Source organism: Pan troglodytes, chromosome 7 (assembly GCF_028858775.2).
Source record: "Pan troglodytes isolate AG18354 chromosome 7, NHGRI_mPanTro3-v2.0_pri, whole genome shotgun sequence".
NCBI lineage: Eukaryota > Metazoa > Chordata > Mammalia > Primates > Hominidae > Pan > Pan troglodytes.
This window is the reverse complement of record NC_072405.2, coordinates 138332176-138351956: the sequence shown is the minus strand read 5'-3', so window position 1 is coordinate 138351956 and position 19781 is coordinate 138332176. Positions and strand designations below refer to the sequence as shown.

The 19781-nt window shown below is 43.5% G+C and overlaps 1 protein-coding gene across 1 annotated transcript in view; it reads right to left on the bottom strand.

Moving 5' to 3' along the window:
- Positions 1 to 19781, bottom strand: part of LOC742042 (collagen alpha-1(VII) chain-like) — a 307325-nt gene that overhangs the window by 30053 nt on the left and 257491 nt on the right. The window contains exon 12 of the mRNA XM_063816125.1: positions 602 to 714. The gene's annotated coding sequence lies outside the window, so the exon portion shown is untranslated. The remainder of the gene's footprint in view (positions 1 to 601; positions 715 to 19781) is intronic.

The following is a 19781-nucleotide window of genomic DNA, read 5'->3' as shown; positions in this document are numbered from 1 at the left end:
GTTCTATTCAGGGACAAGGGAGATAGCAATGTGCTCAAAAAAAGTCCATGGCAGGGGGAAGAATTGGCCCTGGCTTGAAACAGCCATGACAATCTTGTTATCTCTGTCAGGGACTGGCTGGGAGCTTACCTGGCCCAGTTTGGCCACTGAGACATGGGGGAAGTCTACTGGGGATTTCTGGGGAAAATTTTCTTCCCTAACAGAAGATAGGGAGTCACAGTAAAAGGGCCCCTTTTTTCCTGCCTGATGCTTCTTCCTGCTCAAAATGCTGTTATGACAAAGTGATGTCTGCAGCAGAAAGGGCCATCACAGGGATGCTAATCAAGTGCTCTGTGTGGTTGAGCTGTCAAATGCATCCTTTTTGATGCATCTGCCAATACCAGGTGCTGGCGAGGACAGAGGGAAACAGAAATCTTGAGCACTGCCTGTGGAAGTGTAAACTGGTACAGTCATTCTGGAACACAATCTGGCAGTACTTGTGAAATTAAGTGTGAGTGTGCACTATGACTCACCCGCATCACAGTCCATATCAGAGAAACTCTCCCACAGTCCATATGGGTACAGGTGTGAAGAGCTTATCACAGAACTAGGCTGTGGTTACCTCATGTCCACTAGCAGCAACAGGAGAAGCAAACAGGGCAGGATCTATGGCATGGGCAGGGTAGATGCAGCTCCTCAGATGAACCAGGTGAACATAGAGCACCAAGACTGGCTCTGAAAAAGAGTGTTGAGTAAGCAAAAAAAACCAGATTGAGATCTATAGCAGAATCCCATTTGTCTAAATTAAAAACAGATACCCAATCAGAACAAGACAGGGAGGATCCTCATGCAGGCCCTCATGCAGGGCCTGCAGCAAGCACACTGGAGTGGCTGCCTGTGGAGGAGGGAAGGGAATGGGAATAAAAATTCCACATTTGTCTCCTCATCTCCTCTTGCAACAGAGGAGGCAAGTGGCTGGGGGTAGGGGGCCTGGTAGAGATCAATGATGATGATAATAATGACAATGAACAAAGAAGGCATTCATAATAAAATTCGAAAGAAAAAAACACAGCCAGATTTACAGTCAGAGAACCCAGGCGTGAATGCTGCCTTGATCCTTACTGGCTACGGCTCTTTGGCAAATCACAGTGCCTCAGTTTCCCCATCATGAAGAGCAGGTTTGAAGAGTGGCTCTGCAGAGCTGTTATGTGAGCATCCAAGGAGATAGTGTGGGGAGATTCTAAGCTTGGAACGTAGCAGGGGCTTCCTGGATGGCAACTGCCAGGAGCCCTAAGGACTCAGCTCTCTCCTCTATAAAATGGGGATTTACGTTACACACCCAGCACGATTACGGTGCAGATGAAATGACACATGACCATGAGGGACAAAAAGCAAGATCATGAAACCCAGGAGCACCTCCTGCTCTGACCCCTGAGTGCAGCAGTGTGCGCTGTGCCCATGCCTGATACAGCAGCGAGGGTCAGGCTGTCCTTTCGTGACGTCATTCCTAGTGGAACATGGGCCTTACACATTCAATATATATATTGCCTTTTACTTTATTCTATGGTAATGACTGAAGTTTAACTGAATAAGACAAGCTATAAAAAAAGAGAAGAGATGAGATGAAAGAAGAGAAAAAAAGAAGCTGTCATGCTCTTATTATTCCAAGTAGGCATCATTTTTCCAATGAACAGCTAGCCTCTCTCTATACAGGTTTTGTGTAATCTCAGGAAGGACGCAATGCCTTATGTAATTGTCACATCAGAGATTGTCACTGCTCTCCTTAAGGTGCCGCCTCTTCTCCATGATGACCCTTCAGATGTCTGGGAAAGATTCCGTGAAACAGAAGGACCCTGGAGTCCACTTTGTTTCTAATTTTGCCCTGAAGTGCAATAGGCTGCAAGAACTCCCTTTTGGCACACAGCTTTCTCATTTTCTGGAAACTCTCTTCTAAATAAACTTCCCAAATAGGGATACAAGGTCAAAGTAAGGCTTTGATGCCTCTTGACAAATTGTTACTCCAAAAGAACAAATTATGCTGCCACCGGCAATGGAGGCATATGCTAGGCTCTGACACGTTCTTAAAATAAACCCCAAAACTGGCCGGGTGCAGTGGCTCACGCCTGTAATCCCAACACTTTGAGAGGCCGAGACAGGCAGATCACGAGGTCAGGAGATCAAGACCATCCTGGCCAACATGGTGAAACCCTGTTTCTACTAAAAATACAAAAATTAGCTGGGTGTGGTGGCATGTGCCTGTAATCCCAGCTTCTCAGGAGGCTGAGGCAGGAGAATCGCTTGAACCAGGAAGTCGGAGATTGCAGTGAGCCGAGATCGCGCCACTGCACTCCAGCCTGGTGACAGAGCAAGACTCCGTCTCAAACAAACAACAACAAAAAACACAAAACCTATTCTAACTTTTGGCAACCTGATGGGGGAGGTACATTACCGTTGTCTGATTTTCTGGTGAATATCACTGTGACTCCCAGGGACCCCAAGTTCACTGATGTGCTATTTTCCTCATATGAGGTCTGTGTAAGAGCACCCACATCTTGTTAAAGTGGGTTTTCTGCATAGAAAGAGACCTCTTTCATATAGGCAGGCCTGAAGGGTAGAGCGGTGGATGGGACAGAGAGAAAGCCAGGGAGAGGAGAGTGGGAGCCTAAAGCCTCCTGGGAAAGAAGGAAAAACAGGAACAACAAATGAAAATGTTTGTGTAAAAAACTGCAAAACAGAAAAAAAAAATCTCACGTCCACGGAGGACACATCCCTGTAAAATGTATGCATGCACAGCAGGAACAGGGGGCAAGAGGCCAAGCAGACATGAAGGCAAGAGTTGTAATTGGGTGAGATGATGGCTCTGGGATTTGGGCATTCTTTAAAATTGTTTTTATAGATGTGGTTATATTGATTTTCAAATAAGATAGCAACAACAAAAAAAACACAAAGTATGTTAGTCCAAGAATAGAAAAATAAGAGCAGAGTCAGGAGAGGAAAGGCAGAAAGTGAAATAAGGACATGAAGACAGCATGATCAGTCTCTTCCATCCTTAAAACCCCTCTGGGGCATCCCTCAGGGCTAAGGATAAGGTCAAGCTCCTTCCTGCAAGCAGGGAGGCCCCACATCACTCCTCCAGCCCCGTCCCTGGTCGCTGGTCACAGGTTGCTCCAGCTCACCCCTAACTCCAGTTCTCCAGCCCAGGCCTGGGTTGGGATCTCCAAAGAGCATTCCTCTGGCTCCTCTGTTGGGTTAATCCCCACACCTCCTTCTGGGAAGAGCCTAAACATCCTTTCCCCCAGGAAGCCTCCCCTTTCCCCTAAAGTCGAATCGCTGCCTAGTCTCATCCTGCCAAGACATCCTGTGTGTTCCTTTTCTGAGTTTCCCACTGCAATGGCTTGTACTGAGCTGCTCCAATATAGACCTTTTGATTAGAAGTCTAACCATTTCAGGAAGGGGACATCACACGGGGACTGTGCCAGCCATGGAAGGAAGGACTGGCCTGGGAGACAGGACAGGCAGAATGGGCTGGACAATGCCCATTAGATGACTCCACGTCAGTTCTCCCCTTCTACTCTCTAGCCCCACATCACTAATCCAATCAACTCTTTAAAAACTTATTTCTCAAGTGCCTGTTATCACCAAGACATTGCAGTGAGAAATTGCAAAACCCAGGCCATTCCTTGAGTGTATAACCTAGTTAGGGAGTCGAGACTTCAACATGAGGATTGTTAGATAACCATGCAGCAATGAAGTATAAGATAAAACAAGACTGTCAAAGATTAATTGAGTGTGGGCACTGTGTGGTCTGGGTTCAGGAGAGCAGGGTCACTGTGGCTGCAAAGGAAAGTCCTCTGAGAGCCAGATTTAAAGGATACCCACAGGACAGGTAGGTTTGCAGGGGGTGGGGTGAAAGGATAGCATTCAGTGATCAAGGCCTAGAGCAAGGGAGGGGTATTGCATGCTCAGTGGCCAGCAAGAAGTCCCCTGAGGGAGGGTGTGTTAGGGTCAGAATTTTGAGAACCTTAAAACCCAATGAGAAGAATCTGCACTAGGAAAGAGACGAGTGAAGACCACATAAAGCAGTACAGCTGATGAGAGTCATTTGTGAGGATAGATGCTCAGGACAGACTAGAAAAAGATCCTGGTAAGAACCTTTTATGAAAGTTAAAGCAAGAAGACAGGCATGTGGTACCAGAGCTGCCACCTCCCACCTACAGGCGTGGTGGTCAACACCAAGTCATTAGAGCCCACTTTCCTACCAGGTCCAGTTGGGACCTCAGAGTTGTTTCCCATTCAGGGCCAAGAAAACCCCTACCAATGAATCCAGAGTGACAGTTCAAATTTATTTTGCCTTGCAGGTTGTATTAGTATTAGTCAGAAGTGACGCTGTTATGCTGCACTAACATGTCTTTCCAAATTTTAGTGGCTTAAAGCAACAAAGATTCATTTCTTTTTTCAGCTGCATGTTCATCACAGGTCAACCTGAGATCATGCTCAATCTCAGCATCATCCAGACCAGGCCAACGTGGCAGCCTCTACACATAGCACTGATCAGCAGCAGGCCAGAAGAGAGAATGACCTCTGGAGGGTTTCTCACTAGAATTCCAACATGAAGGCCAGAAATGACATGTCAATTCTGCTCACTACTCCTTGGCCAGAATTGCTCACAATGGGCAAGAAAGTTCAGTCTTACCCTGTGGAAGGCAGAGTCAGAAACAATAAATGGCCTAAGTATATCCCCTTTCAGGTCACATGGAATTTACTATTCATCCATTCAACTAGCAAGAACTTATTTTAAAATGGCATGCTCTGCACCCAGCCACTTTCCTTCTCATTATCTTCTTCTATTTTCTTCATAGTAATTGTCACTATCTGAAATATCTTAACTGAAATGCCTTAATTGTTTATGGATCTGTCATCTGTTGTTGCCTGTGTCACAGACTAGGTTCTAAGCTCCCTATCTGCCTTGTTGGCAGTGTGGGGCACACAGTAGGATGCTCAGCAAATATTTGTGAAATGAGTAAGTGAATGAACGAAAGGTTCCACAGGGCAGGGACTCCGTCAGCTTAATTTAGTGTGCACAATGTCCAGCACATTGTCGGAACTCAGTGGACTGCTAAGAAGTTAGCCAGTTTTTTATGTGTCTGCTTGAAGTGACATGACTCAGCACTTCTTCCCCACTTGGTGCATTTCCTCTCTCTTTCCCCCTACAGGGACTTGAGAGCTGAAGACTGGTCTTGACAGATACTATGCCTATTGATTTCAACCCTGAGATCCCCCCACTAACCTTTCTCCCTTACCCTCAGGGTTCAGGGCCAGGTTTCAGACTGGCCTGAGAACATAGGGACCAAAGGGAAAAAAACAGCCAGAGTGAAAGAGAAATGAAGAAGAGACTTCTGGCTGGGCGTGGTGGCTCACACCTGCAACCCCAGCATTTTGGAAGATTGAGGTGGGTGGATCGCTTGTGGTCAGGAGTTCAAGACCAGCCTGGCCAACATGGCAAAACCCTGTCTCTATCAATGATACAAAAATTAGCCAGGCGTGGTGGCGTGTGCCTGTAATCCCAGCTACTCTGGAGGCTGAGGCATGAGAATCCCTTGAACCCAGGAAGCACAGATTGCAGTGAGCTGAGATCACACCACTGCACTCCAGCCTGGGAGACAGAGTGAAACTGTGTCTCAAAAAAAATAAAAATAAAAAAGAAGAGACTTCTGAGAGGGATGTAACCAGCCCTTGCACACGCATGCACATGCACGTACATTGTAAATGCTTCACTCTAGTCTGGCCTCTTCAGGAACTTGCTGTGTAAACTTGGGCAAGTCCTTCCCCCTGTAGGCCTCTGTTTCTCTGATAGTAAACTCTGGGTACTGAAGAAGGACATTTCTAAGGGGCCTTCCAGATCTAAAATGCTACAAGCAAGAAATCATCTAAGGGCATATTTCTCAGAGCAGGGTTCATGGGGTGACATCTTTTATAAGGCTTTTGTAGGCCTCACACACATTGTATCAAATGCATTAATTGCACTCATATCCTTCATTAAAAAATAATTCCTATGTAACTGTAAAAGTTGAGGCGAACTTGACAAGTTGACATAAAGTTCTATAAAACATACAGTATACCTATTTCTATTTTGCAGTTTTGTTTTCATATTTTTCAGCTAAGAATTTTACATGTTTGTTCTCAAGGTTGTTTGTGGGTCTTTGAAATATCAATAAGTCCCAGACATTCTGTTTATAGCACTTAACTGGTCAAATGGGACTATCTCAGATGTTCGGTAAAAATGTCATTTGCAGGCAGGGCCCCACCCTAGACCCACTGAATTAGAAAATCTGTTGGGGGAACCCAGGAATCTCCATTATAGCACATTTCCCAGATGATCATTTGCAAACTGAGGTTTGAAAACCACTGCCATAAAAAGAGGCTGAGGAAATGGGCTGGGGGAGGCAATTAGGGAGGAGGAAGGAGGGTTAAAAGGTGACCAAACACGGGTGAAAAGATGACGGTGCATGGCTTACATTTTGCATGTGTGCAAATGTGCTTCTGCCCACGTGAGCCCACACGTTCCACCAGAGTAAACACATTTTGTAAAACCATGAATCGCTCTCTGCTGAGCCCCTCCTCCAGACCCGGGAAACAATACTCAAACTCAGTCTGAGACTGCATCCCCTCTGGTGATTTACAGGAGGAGTTAATATTTCTAGCATATCATTGGGCACCCAGCCTGAAGACTGAAGGTGTTTCTGCCAGGGACGGGTACTGCAGGAAGGACTATCAATAGCGCTGTCACCCAGATGCTTGCGGCAATGAGTTCTAGCTTTGGTTAGTAATACATACTAGCTCCGTCAGTGAGCAGTCTTAACTCATCCGTGGGGATGGAGGTTTTCTTTAATCTTTTTTTTTAATTCACAGATAAAATTGTATGTATTTACTATTTACAACACGATGTTTTGAAGGACACAGTGGATACATTATGGAATTACTAAATCTAGCTAATTAACATGTGCATTACCTCATGTAGTTATCCTTTTTGTGGTAAGAACACTTTACATCCACTCTCTTAGCCTTGTTCATGAATACAACACATTATTAACTATAGTCAAAATCGACTTCTTGAACTTATTCCTCCTACCTAACTGAAATTGTATATCCTTTGGCCAATATCTCCCCAACCCCCTCCCCAGACTCTGATAACCACCAGGCTCCTTTCTACTTCTTTCAGATCAACTTTTTTAGATTTCACATATGAGTGAGATCATTTAGTATTTGTCTTTCTCTGCCTGGCTTGAGCCACACACACAAAAGTTGCTTGTGTACATATGTGTGTGTGTGTGTCTGGCACACACATAAATCTCAAAATTTATTTATTTATTTTTTGAGACAGAGTCTCACTCTGTTGCCCAGGCTGGAGTGTAGTGGTGCAATCTCAGCTCACTGCAATCCCCACTTCCCGAGTTCAAGCAATTCCTGTGTCTCAGCCTCCAGAGTAGCTAGGACTGTAGGCGTCCTCCACCGCACCTGGCTAATTTTTGTAGTTTTGGTAGAGATGGGGTTTTAACATGTTGGCCAAGATGATCTTGAACTTCTGACCTAAAGTGATCCTCCCAGCTCAGAATCCCAAAGTGCTGGGATTATAGGCTTGAGCCACTGTGCCTGGCCTGCGTGTGTATTTAAGCATCTGCAACGATTACAGATGAAACCTAGCAATAAGAAGTCATCAAACTGTACTGCTGAGTGCTGGTTTTCATGGTGCCAGGAAAGACCAGGATAAAGGGGTAGGTTGGAAAGAAAGGGTAAACTAATTCAAAAGGCCAAGTACTGTGCTAGGGATTTCCTAGTATGTCTCACATCAATCCACTGGGGAGAGCATTATCTGTCCCTTTCTTCCAGTGAGGAAACCAGGACACAGAAAAGATCTGTGACTTGCCCCAGATACTGCAAGATCAAACCCTGACCCAGCTAACCACAAAGTTCACGTTCAGTGCCCTGTGCAGTGCTGCCTGAAAGTTCCCTAGCTTTAAACACAGGAGGGATGGGAGAAGGAAGCCTGTTCTAGAAAGGGGGAGACTGAGGAAACTGATATCTCAAATCAGAAATAACAACCCAAGTAATTTCTCAACAATTTAATTCACAAGCAACTAGTGGTTATTAGAAAAAAATAAATCACAGATTAGCAATAAGAAAAAAAATACACAAATAACCACATCCTCCCCCAAGTAATGGTGTTTTTATATGTCTATATTTTTACTAGCAAATACATATTTTTTCTAGCCTACAAATGACATGATACTATTTTAGAAATTTTATCAAAATTTATATAATTTTGCCTTTTTAAGAACATGGATAATGTGTTTGCTTGCCCAGTTCTCACCTTCTGTGAATTTATGTCAATCCATACATTTCTTTCCACCTTCTAAGGGGGAAAGAGGAAATCCTTCACTTCTTTTTTATTTGTTTGTTTCCTGTTGTTGCCTGCTCCTCTGAACAGGTGCATTTAGGAAGGGTTAAAGAGTATCCTAGGAAATGTTGTGTTCTGGTAGATAATGTGGCCTTCAGAAACACACTAAACAAAAATTAACTTGGTTTCTTCCTCCTCATAGATGAAAATGAAGAGTAGGTTTTGTAGCAATTGAGAGAAAATAATTTTTTAAAATTATCTTAATGCCAAAGGAAAAAGCAGCTGTCCTGTCTCCCCCTGCACCGCAGGGGGCAGCCCTCCAAGTGCCCCCATCACCCCTTCCAGGCATCCACCAGTTGGGAGAGTGAAAAATAGCCTCCTTTTCACTCCCCTGTTGTTAACCAGGCTCCCTATTGAGATGTAGTTAATCACATCAATTAAGAGCTTTTCTTGCACGTGGCCTTGCCTGCCAGGCACTGGCCCTGTGTCCATGGGAAGGTGGGTAAGATAAGCAGCCAGTCAGGTCAAGTGATAATTAAAATACAGCTATTTTGCTTTTTCCTCTCTTTCTATGTTTTTTCATTTGTACATTTTTTTTTTTAAATCGGGCATAAGTCACATGCCGTGAAATGCTCAATTCGTAAACAGTTTGATGAGTTTTGACAAATGCAAGTATTCAAATGCACCAAACCAGCAAGACTCGGAACATTTCCCTCTCCCAGAAAGTGTTCCTGGGCCCTTCATAGTTTCCTCTGCCGTCGTTCCAGAGAAAACCACTGTACTGACTTCTAGCACCGTCATATGAATGGAGTCATGTTCTGTGTTTAAAGATAAACACGAATAATGAGCCCAAGAATGAGCAGCTTCTAGTGGGAATGTAAAACAGGGTAGACACTTTGGAAAAGACTTTAGCAGTTGCTCAAAAGGTTATACATAGAGTTACCATATGACCCAGCAATTCCACTCCTAGGTATATACATGCCCAAGACAAATGAAAACATACCTCCATACGAAGTCTTGTATGAACCTTCAGAGCAGAATTAATCATAACAGCCCCACCCCCAAAGAAACAACCCAGTGTCCATCAACTAATGAACGAATAAATAAAATGGGGCATATATTCACACAATGGAATATACTTTGGGCATAAAAAAGAATGAAGTATATGTTGTAACTTAGATGAACCTTGAAAACATTATGCTAAGTGAAAGAAGTTCCTCACAAAAGACCATATATTCTGTGGTTCCATTTACGTGAAACGTCTGCAATAGGCGAATCCATGGCCAGGCATGGTGGCTCACGTCTGTAATCCCAGCATTTTGGAGGCCAAAAAGGGCAGATCACTTGAGGTCAGGAGTTTGAGACCAGCCTCGCCAACATGGCGAAACCCCGTCTCTACTAAAATTACAAAAATTAGCTGGGTGTGGTGACTCACGCCTATACTCCCAGCTACTTGGGAGGCTGAGGCAGGAGAATTACTTGAACCTGGGAGGTGGAGGTTGCAGTGAGCCGAGATCACGCCACTGCACTACAGCCTGGGTGACAGAGAGAGACTCCGTCTCAAAAAAAAAAAAAAAAAAATAGTAGTTGCCTAGGACTGGGGATAGAAGGGAGATTGGGAGGTGATATCTAAAGGGTACAGACTTTCTTTTGAGATGAGGAAAATATTCTAAAATTGGTAAATTGTATGGTATGTAAATTATATCTTAACAAAGCTGTTTAAAGAAAAAAGAACATTCAGAATCAAAAAGAGTAAAGACAATTGTAACGGGCAGAGAAGACAGACCAGTTTTCCTTCATCGGAAGTTTAACTGCAAAAGTGTTTGGCATTGTGGCCTAAGGACCCCATGCCACCTGGGAAGCATAATTGGTGTTCAGGAAAGAAGGTCTCCTTCCCTCCCACGAGAAGGTTGAGGAGTTGTCTGCTTTCCTCAGGAGTCCCTGCCCTGTTCCCAGAGTTTAAACTCCGAGAGTCCAGGAACTATTCATCAGATTCATCTGTTTATTCCACAAAATTTATTAAGCTTATGTTTAGTAGGAAGTACAAAACCACATTTAGTCCTGACATTGCTATCAAGTGGCTGCATTTATAGGGATATCTTGAATGCCTCTGTGTGTCTGGCCCTGCGTTTAGCAGGTGATCCTAGGAGACTAGAGTGGTGGAAGGAGCTCATCATGAGAGCGAGACCAAGAACTTTGAGGCCAACGAACCTGGTTCTAAATTCTTTCTTTTTGACGGAGTCTCACTCTGTCGCCCAGGCTGGAGTGCAGTGGCATTATCTGGGCTCACTGCAAGCTCCGCCTCCTGGGTTCACGCCATTCTCCTGCCTCAGCCTCCCCAGCAGCTAGGACTACAGGTGCACGCTGCCACGCCCAGCTAATTTTTTGTATTTTTAGTAGAGACGGGGTTTCACCATGTTAGCCAGGATGGTCTCGATCTCCTGACCTTGTGATCCACCCGCCTTGGCCTCCCAAAGTGCTAGGATTACAGGCATGAGCCACCACGCCCAGCCTCTAAATTCTTATTCTACCATACATTAGTGCATGACTTTCTTTTTTCCTGCCTCACAATTCCTCACCTGCAAAGACCAATGACTTACCCTATGGCTGAACGATGAAGAGTCCCAGTTCTAGGAACAAGACCCCAACTCTACCACTTCCATGCTGCATGTGGCTTCAGGTAGTTTCTGAACCTCTTTGCATCTCACTTCCCCATGTGTAAAATGGGGATGGTATGATAACTGCCAACACTATGCGGGATTGGATGAGCTTACACATGTAACCCAGGGGTCAGCAAACTCTTCCTATAAAGTGCCAGATACTCAATATCCTGGGCATTGTGAGGCCACCTGGTCTTACTGCCCCTCGTCATCTCTGCCATTGTAGCATAATGCAGCCATAGGAGATATGTTAAGAAAAAGGGTCTGCTATGTTTAATAAAATGTTATTTATGGACATTGAAATTTCCATTTTCATTTCATGTAATTTTCATATATCACAAAATATTCTTCTTTTCTCGATTTGCTTCACTACCACTAAAAAATGTGAAAACCCTTTTTCACACTAGGATTGTACAAATACAGTGGTGGGCACAGATTTGGCCCATGAGGCATAGTTTGACCACCCCTGGTGGACACGTAAACATTGTCCAACACATAGTCAACTGCCCTGCCCAGCCATTGAGCCTGGGCAACAACGGCTGAGCATTCACCTGTGTTGAGCTGCGTATTGAGCCTTTCCCTGCCATATCTCATTCAAACCTTATCATAATTGTACAAAGGGGGTTCTCACATGAAAAAGCCAGGACTCAGGCGAGAAAAGAAGCAGAGTCATTGTAAATCCAGGTCTTTCTGACGTGAGCCATTGCTTCTATCCATGATAAAATATGTGCTGGCCACCGGGACACAACAGGGAACTGACTCACTTGGGCTCCCCTCCAAACAAGACAAATCATGATTTAATTCATCTGAGATGTGTGTTGCACAAAGCAAGGGCTGGAAGGAGGAATAAAAGGGCACTCACTACACAGTAAGCAGTGAGGGAGACTCTCTAAAGAAGGGATGATGGCCTGAGAACAGCCATGCGTCTGGTGCAATACCGAGTGCCAAACAGATGAGGCTGGAAAGGTAAGTCCACCCTGAAGCCCTGCTGTGGAGGGCTCGAGGACATGGTCGTCTGTCACGCTGGGGGTGGAGGGAGACACTGGTCCCCACTTTTTGAAAGGGAACTCCGCAACCCCAATAGCCTAACCAGCCTTTGTTTCAGCCATTCTAGTTTATGGGAATATGTCCTCATAAAGTAGGAAAACATATTCACAAAGATTTAGCTTTAGGAATATTCATGCCAACACTGTTTATAATAGTGCCAAAGTTGAATTCATTTCTTAAATGTCTGCCTAGACACTTAGAAAAATACAAAGGGTTTTGCCACTTAGGTCTGAACAACGGTGAAGGCTGGTGTCCAAGCAATCAAATGGTGATGTAGTAGAAGTATACATGTTGATGTCAAAGTATATTTATCATGTATTTAGTAAAAGAGCTATTTACAGACTAATATATATACCACCATACAACTACACACACACACACACACACACACACACACATGCATCAGTTTGTTTAATTAGTTACATCTAAGTGATATAAGGGTTTTTCACTTTTTCTGGAAGAGGTATGTACTGTTTTATAATAAGACGTGAAATAAAACTGATGTTGGACAAGAGTTTAAAACTTCCAGGGATTTAATTGGTTAGGTCGAATCACTATTCATTAATTTACCCAATACATCCTTAGGAAGGATCCTTCACAAGCTAGGAACTGGGTTATGCACTGAAGAATCGAGAGAGATGAGACAGACAGAGCTCCATGTTGAGTAGGAAAGCTGGTCAAGTAACCACCTCCATTCATTCAGTGATGCTGATGTTCTACAGTATTTGCAGAGAGGAGCCCCAGCTCCTGATGAAGGGTCCAGCCCTAATTTGATCTCAGGGTTGGCTTACACCCTCACACAATCAGCTTTTGATCAATTTGACGGAAGACCTTCTGGTATCCATGGTAAGACTAGTGTTTGGATTGAAAGCTAGGCCAATGATACCACCATGTGAGCCTTTCTTTTCCTCACTCACAAACAGGGTAACCTCTCGCAGCTGTCAGGATAAGCCAAGGCTCAGGAAGTGTTCTGCAAATGGCAAGGCCCCGCACACACTGTGGGGGAGATTTAATGCCGAGATCCGAACCTCGTTCTACAAGGATGACGACCTGGAATTTAAACGATGCTGGATGCCAAAATGCAGGGAGGAAAGCATGTTTATCAACTGAAAGGCTGGACAGAGACAGACAGTGAGCAGTGGGATTCTAGGTCACCGTGCCTTGGAGGGACGGACACCTCATTCTGTACCTCCCACGTCAGCCAGTGCCAGGGTGGCTCCTGACTTTCTGGTGCTTGTTTGTAACCCCAAAGACAATCTGTACATTTGAAATTGGATAAAATATCCCTGCAGGTTTTTGTTCACATATATTAAAGAGAAGTATTTAGGAAGAATTTAGGACCTAGGGCCGTGAAAACAAATCTTAACATATCTCCCTGCCGGTATAGTAGAAAGAGAAAGGGGTTTTTCCGGTTAGGTCATAAGGGTTTGAATCCTTGTTCTGTGCCCTTTTGTAAGCTATTATCCCTTAGCTTCGGGGTAATAATACCTTTTCTACATGGTAAGTAATAAGAAAAGCAACGTTTGTATACAGTATTAATGCTCAATAAAGAGCAGTTGTAATTTTCTTAGTGGGAAGGCCTCAGGGAAGTTACAAAGCAATGAGGTCATATCACCCAGAAGCTGGACCTGGGGTAAATCAGCTCACTGTGAATGGGAGGGAAGCTCAGGGTGGTCTGGTTATCTCACAGCTAAACTTGACGTCAGCTCAGCCTGGAAGTGGTGAGGTGAGAATACCCTGTCTTTCTCAATGATGCGGGAAGCTAAACTAAACTAAAACTCCAAATGTGAAACTGGCCCTGTGTTCTGCACTCCTCTGAGATCATGGTTGTGCCTGAAGAGAATGCATTCAATTTTTCTGGGGAGGGAAAGGAAAATGAATTAACCAGAGAGTAAAGAAGATACTGCTGGGGCAAGCATGGGCTGCCAGGGACCCGCCACGATCAGAAGCGCCTATGACGTTTCTATCAGAATCACCCCAGAGCAACTCGTGAAATAACCAGATTCTAGGTCAATCTCTTGGAGTCAGCAGACCTGGGGTGGGGCCCAGGATTCTGCATTTTACCAAGACCCACTGATATACTTCTGATGCATCCCAAGGGCAGTCTTGGCAACCATTCGTGTGGTGGAGAAGGCACTAGGCATTGGCCTCGGGAGGTCCCAGTTCAACACCCAGCTGAAGACCAGTTCTCAAGCGCGGTGATAAAATTTTCTCAAATACACTGGGGCAGGGCCCAGGTTAAAGCAGCCTGGGACTTGTGTACAAGCTGCAAACATATGTATAAACAGGGAAACATCTGTGCGAGCTATGCATGCAATTTTATGTATACACGCAATGAATATATATTGTATATATAAATATATACATATGTAGGTGTATATGCAGACACATATGTATGCATATATGAGTATACATACCTGCACATTCAAATGTAAATACATGAACGCATGTATACAGGCATGCATATGCATATAGGCATGAATACACACACACTCCTATTTCAATTAATCCTCACACAAGTTCCACTTCAGTACCAACATTATCCCCATTTCCCTTATAAGGAACCTGAGGCATGAAGGAAATAAGAAACTCACCTAAGGTCCCATAGCTAGTCAGTGGCAGAGGCAGGATTTGAAAAGGGCAGGCTGGCTCCAGAGTTTCTGTTCAGAGGTCACTACATTATTACAAACCAACCCAAGAGGTTAAGCAGAGTAGAAGCTGAGAGTCATAAACCTGAAAAGCAACGTGTGCCTGGGGTGGACTGTGTCCAGTAGTGAGTGATATGAGTCCTCCCATTTCTGTACATGCATATTGTTTCTCCCATCAAGAGTTGGAGTTGGTTTCCCTGCCTTGAGTCTGGGCTGGTCTGTGGCTGCTTTACTAGGGGAAGGTGATGGAAATGATTCTGTCCTAGGAAACTTTCACATCTATCCACTTGGGATTCAGCTACCCAACCTACCATAAAGAAGGTTGAGCTAGACTGCTCGTGATGAGAGACCTCATGGCAAGACAGATGCCACCAGCCACTCCAGTCACCCCAGCTGAAGCACCAGACTCCTAATTTAATGCAGCCACACACCGATTCCAAATGCTCCCATGTGGAACAGAAGAACCACCAGCAGAGCTCGGCCAACTTATAGAACTATGAGAAAAATAAGTTGTTTTAAGCCACAACATTTTGTTATGGTTTCATGTGCAGCAAATAGAGAACTGATTCATGCAGCTACATGGCTTGCAGTAAAGTATAAATTTTAGAATAAGCAGCATTATGTGTTGAGCACTAGGCCAGGCAGTGTATTAAGTGCATTACATTCATTGTCTTGTTTAGTGTTTATTGGCATTAATGTAGGAGGTGTTAATATTATTTCCATCTTATTGATAAGGAGACTTAAGCCCGGAAAAGTTAAGTAACTTACCCTCAGCATTGGCAGTTCTTGGAGTCATACCTAAATCTGTCTCATTCTAAAGTCTGCATATTATGATGTCCAAGGTTTTTAAAATAAAAATAAAACAAATAAACACACAGCTTGCATGTAATATCAAGGTTCTCCAAAGAAATAGAACCAATAGAATGTGTGTGTATGTGGGTGTGTGTGTGTCTGTGCATGTGTGTGTCTGTAGGGACATAGAGAGATTATAAGGAATTGACTCACACAATTGTGAGGACCATTAAGTCTAAATTCTACAGGGCAGGTTGGCAAGATGGAGATCCAGAGAAGCCTTGATGTTGTAGTTTTAATCCAAAGGCATCCTGGAGGCAGAATTTCTACTTCCTTAGGGAACCGCATGTGTTTTCTCTTAAGGCTTTCCACTGATTGGATGAGGCCCATCCACATTATGGAAGATAATGTGCTCTACTCAATGTCTGCTGATTCAAATGTTAATCTCATCTGAAAAATACCTTCAGTGACATCTGGACTGGTGTTTAAGGAAAACCTGGGTAACTACCCAAGGTGACAGATGGAATTAACCATCACATGGCATTTCTCTCACTCTGTGATCTGTGTCCCTGAAAACCTGGGCCCAGCATTCCCAGTCACAGTCATGATTCACACAAGCAGCAAAATAAATGAAAACTGCAGTCAGAATCTGTCATATTAAACATGGAGTGCCCAAATCATGTGGCAAGAGGCAACCAGCCACATTGAACCCATCAGGGAATGAGCCCAGAAGACAAGGAGAACTGACACAGTTGAAGCAGGCCATCAGTGTTTCAATCAACAGGTGCAAGGAACTGAGGATGGCAACAATTAGGAAGCCATGGTTGGTTCCAGGAGCCAGCTTTACCCTCAACTTGCTGTGAGACCTTGGGCCATACCTCACCTCTCTGAGCCTCAGTTCTCCATGTAAGCTTGCTGTTCTGCAAAGAACTGTCAAGTTCTTTCCATACTTCTCTTCAACTTCATCTTAGGCACAGGTCATTGCCATAGCAACCTCCTTTCAACTGTGGGAAAAAATCTAACAAATCCCATGTTGCCACTACAAAGAAAGTGGGGTACAGAGTGCATCATGCACTTCCTGGTGGCAATAAAGTAAGTCACTGGTGAAACCTCAAAAACTTGGGAACCCCCAAAACTCAGGCTCTTCTCTTCCTATTTGTTGGGAGAACCAATAGGAGATTCTCACCCTGTTGTCACACACTGGATGCTAACTTAGCATTTGTAGGAATTCACATCCTCCCACCACCTCCTATAGTCACCAGCAGATATGCAACCCAGAACCCAGACTGGCAAGAGGTTATCACTCACACTGGATTTTGCTTTTTTGTCCCCACTAAAGGCAGCTGTTTCCTACAAATTTGTGTCAATCAGGCCAGGAAGTTTCCTTTTCCCTGCAATCCATTGTATGCAGGAAGATCAGAGGGCCCTGTCAGATACAAGGACGGAACCAGCTGGGCACTTGGAGATACAGGTTGGCTGCCCTGGCCTGGCCTTGCCCCAGCCCTTCTGGTTGCTCAGCCAGTCCACTGTGCTGGTGCAGCTGTACCTGCTGACAGATGCTGAGAACAGGAGACTTGTTATGATAATTAATTAGGAGCACTGGCATCATCGTAAAGAGCCTCTGTTCTGTTCCAAAACCAGCTAAGAAACTCACATCACTCACATCCTTTCCTGTCTCATAAACATGCTGCCTCTAGTCCACTGAGGGGCAAGGGATTGAGCTTATTTCCTAGGGGTAACATCTCTAGTAAAATAAAGCCATTCTGAGGAGCCTGTGTGGACATCAGGCAGGACTACATCAAATTCTCATCACATGGATAAAAAAGCTAAAGCTGATAATAATACCTATATATATTAATACCTATATATATAATATCCATATATATAAAATACACATATGTAGGTATTATATATACAATATATATAAAATACATATGTATGTGTGTGTGTGTATATATATATATATGTATATATAGCCCTCCAAGATGGCAGATGACACTGTCTGAGCACCCACTATAATCTATACTCTCATTTTTTTCCACCATTAATGTAAGATTAATAGGAAATTATTAATGAATTTCTTCCATGTTGATCTAACAAAACCAAGACTTAATGAAGTTAAACACTTTGCTCATAGTCACTTAGTGATGAGTGAGCTCAGATCTCAATCTAGTTGTGTTAAATTCCTAGATCCAGGTCCCCTCCTCTTTACTATGCTGTTAACTCTGTGCCCAGAGCATAAACTGCAGTGAGAACTTACCCAAGAAATAGGATAATGACCCTTTGTTTCATGCACCACCCATTTGCTGAGCATCTTTGCTGGGGTGGTTACTAGAAGAAAGCACTAGAAAGGTCTGGCAGAGTGGTTAGATACACAAATCCTGGAGCCACTGTGAGGTTTAAAATCCTGGTTTTACCATCTACTGTCTTCATAGGAGAGCTAGACCACATTACTTAGCCTTTGTGTGCCTTGGTTTCTTCATCTGTAAAATGAAGTGACAGTATATCTCAGTTGGGTCTAATGCGGATAAAATAATTTGGTAAACATAAAGAACTTAAAACTGTGCCCTACACATAGTGTGACAACAGCACTGGTTTTTATTGTTATGACTGTGGTAAACACAATTGACCTCATTCTTCCCCTTACAGGATCCCAATCTAGTGAAGGAATACGGATGTGAAATAAACAAAACTAAATGTATCATTTTAAATAATACTATGAAGAGAAGAGTAATGTGAGCAAGATGGCAGAATAGTAGTTTCCAGTGTTTATCCCTTCATAGAAACAGCAATTTGAACAACCACCCATGAAAAATATACCTTCACAAGAGCTAAGAAATCCAGATGAGCAATTACAGCAGCTGGGTGGAGCATAGAAATAATAAAAGATGCATTGAAAAGGGTAGGAATAACAGTTTCACATCACTCACATCACCCTTCCCCCAAGACAGCACAGTGCAGCATGAAGAGAGAAACCCTTCATGTGGAGGAAGGAGAGTGAAGTAAGCACCCAACATCAGTGTAGATCCTAGTACCAGGTTGGCCTTCACAGACGCATGCTACAGACATGAACACAGTCAATAAAGCCATCCCACTGTATCTCAGTGCCAGTCTGGCCCCCAGGGACCCAGAATCTAGGCCTGTACCCATGGACTCAGGCACCAGGCCAGCCCGCTTAAGAATTCCAGCAGTAAACTTGCCCTCAGACCCTGCCAGCAAATCCACCCAAAATATCTTGACTGGTGAACAGCTTTCTTGGCCAAAGCTAATTGGTAAAGAATAAAAGAGATCTCTACTTCTTAAAATAGGTAGACATCAACACAAGACCACAAGGGTTACAAATAGACAAGGAAATATGACTAAAAAACAAACTAAAGCACCAGTAACCAATCCTAAAGAAATTGAGACCTATACATTGTCTGACAAAGAATTCAAAATAATTGTCTTGAAGAAACTCAACTAAAAGAGAACACAAACAACAAAATCAGAAAAACAATACATAAACAAAGTAGAAGTTCAACAAAGAGAGATAAACCATAAAAAAAGACCCAAACAGAAATTCTGGTGGTAAAGCAAAATGACTGAACTGAAAAATTCTATAAGGAACTTCAGCAGCAGACTTGATCGACCAGAAGATGGAATCAATGAGGTCAAAGACAGGCCATTTGAAATTAGTCAGAAGAATAAAAAGAAAAAAAGAATGAAAAAGAAAACCTATGGGACTTATGGGACACCATCAAGTGAACTGAAATACACATTATGGGAACTCAAGAGGAGGAATAAAAGCAGAGGAGAAGGTGATAGAAAGTTTATTTAAAGAAAAAAAATACATAGAACTCTCCAAATCTGGAGAGGAAAATAAACATCCCAATCCATGAAGCCCAAATAATTTGTAATTTATTAAACATAAGGAGGTCTTCATTGAGACACATTAAAGCCAAATTCTTAAAAGTTAAAGATAAAATTATGGGCATCCATCTGAAGGGAAGAGTCCTCCTCTCCTTGGGCACAGAACTTCCCCCAGTCCCCAGTCAGCACCAGGTTCTCAGCTACCTATGTCTTATGCAATCCAGGCTTGACACAGATTCCCAATAATGCAACCTCCTCACTGGATGATAGGCTATGTGAAGACAGAGTCTTCATTTTATGCATCCTTACAACTCCAGTGTGAAGCACAGACACAACATATTGTGTGCACTCAATCAAATTTCGTTCAATGAAAGAACAAGTGACTCTCTTTCATTCTCTTGGAGTTGAATA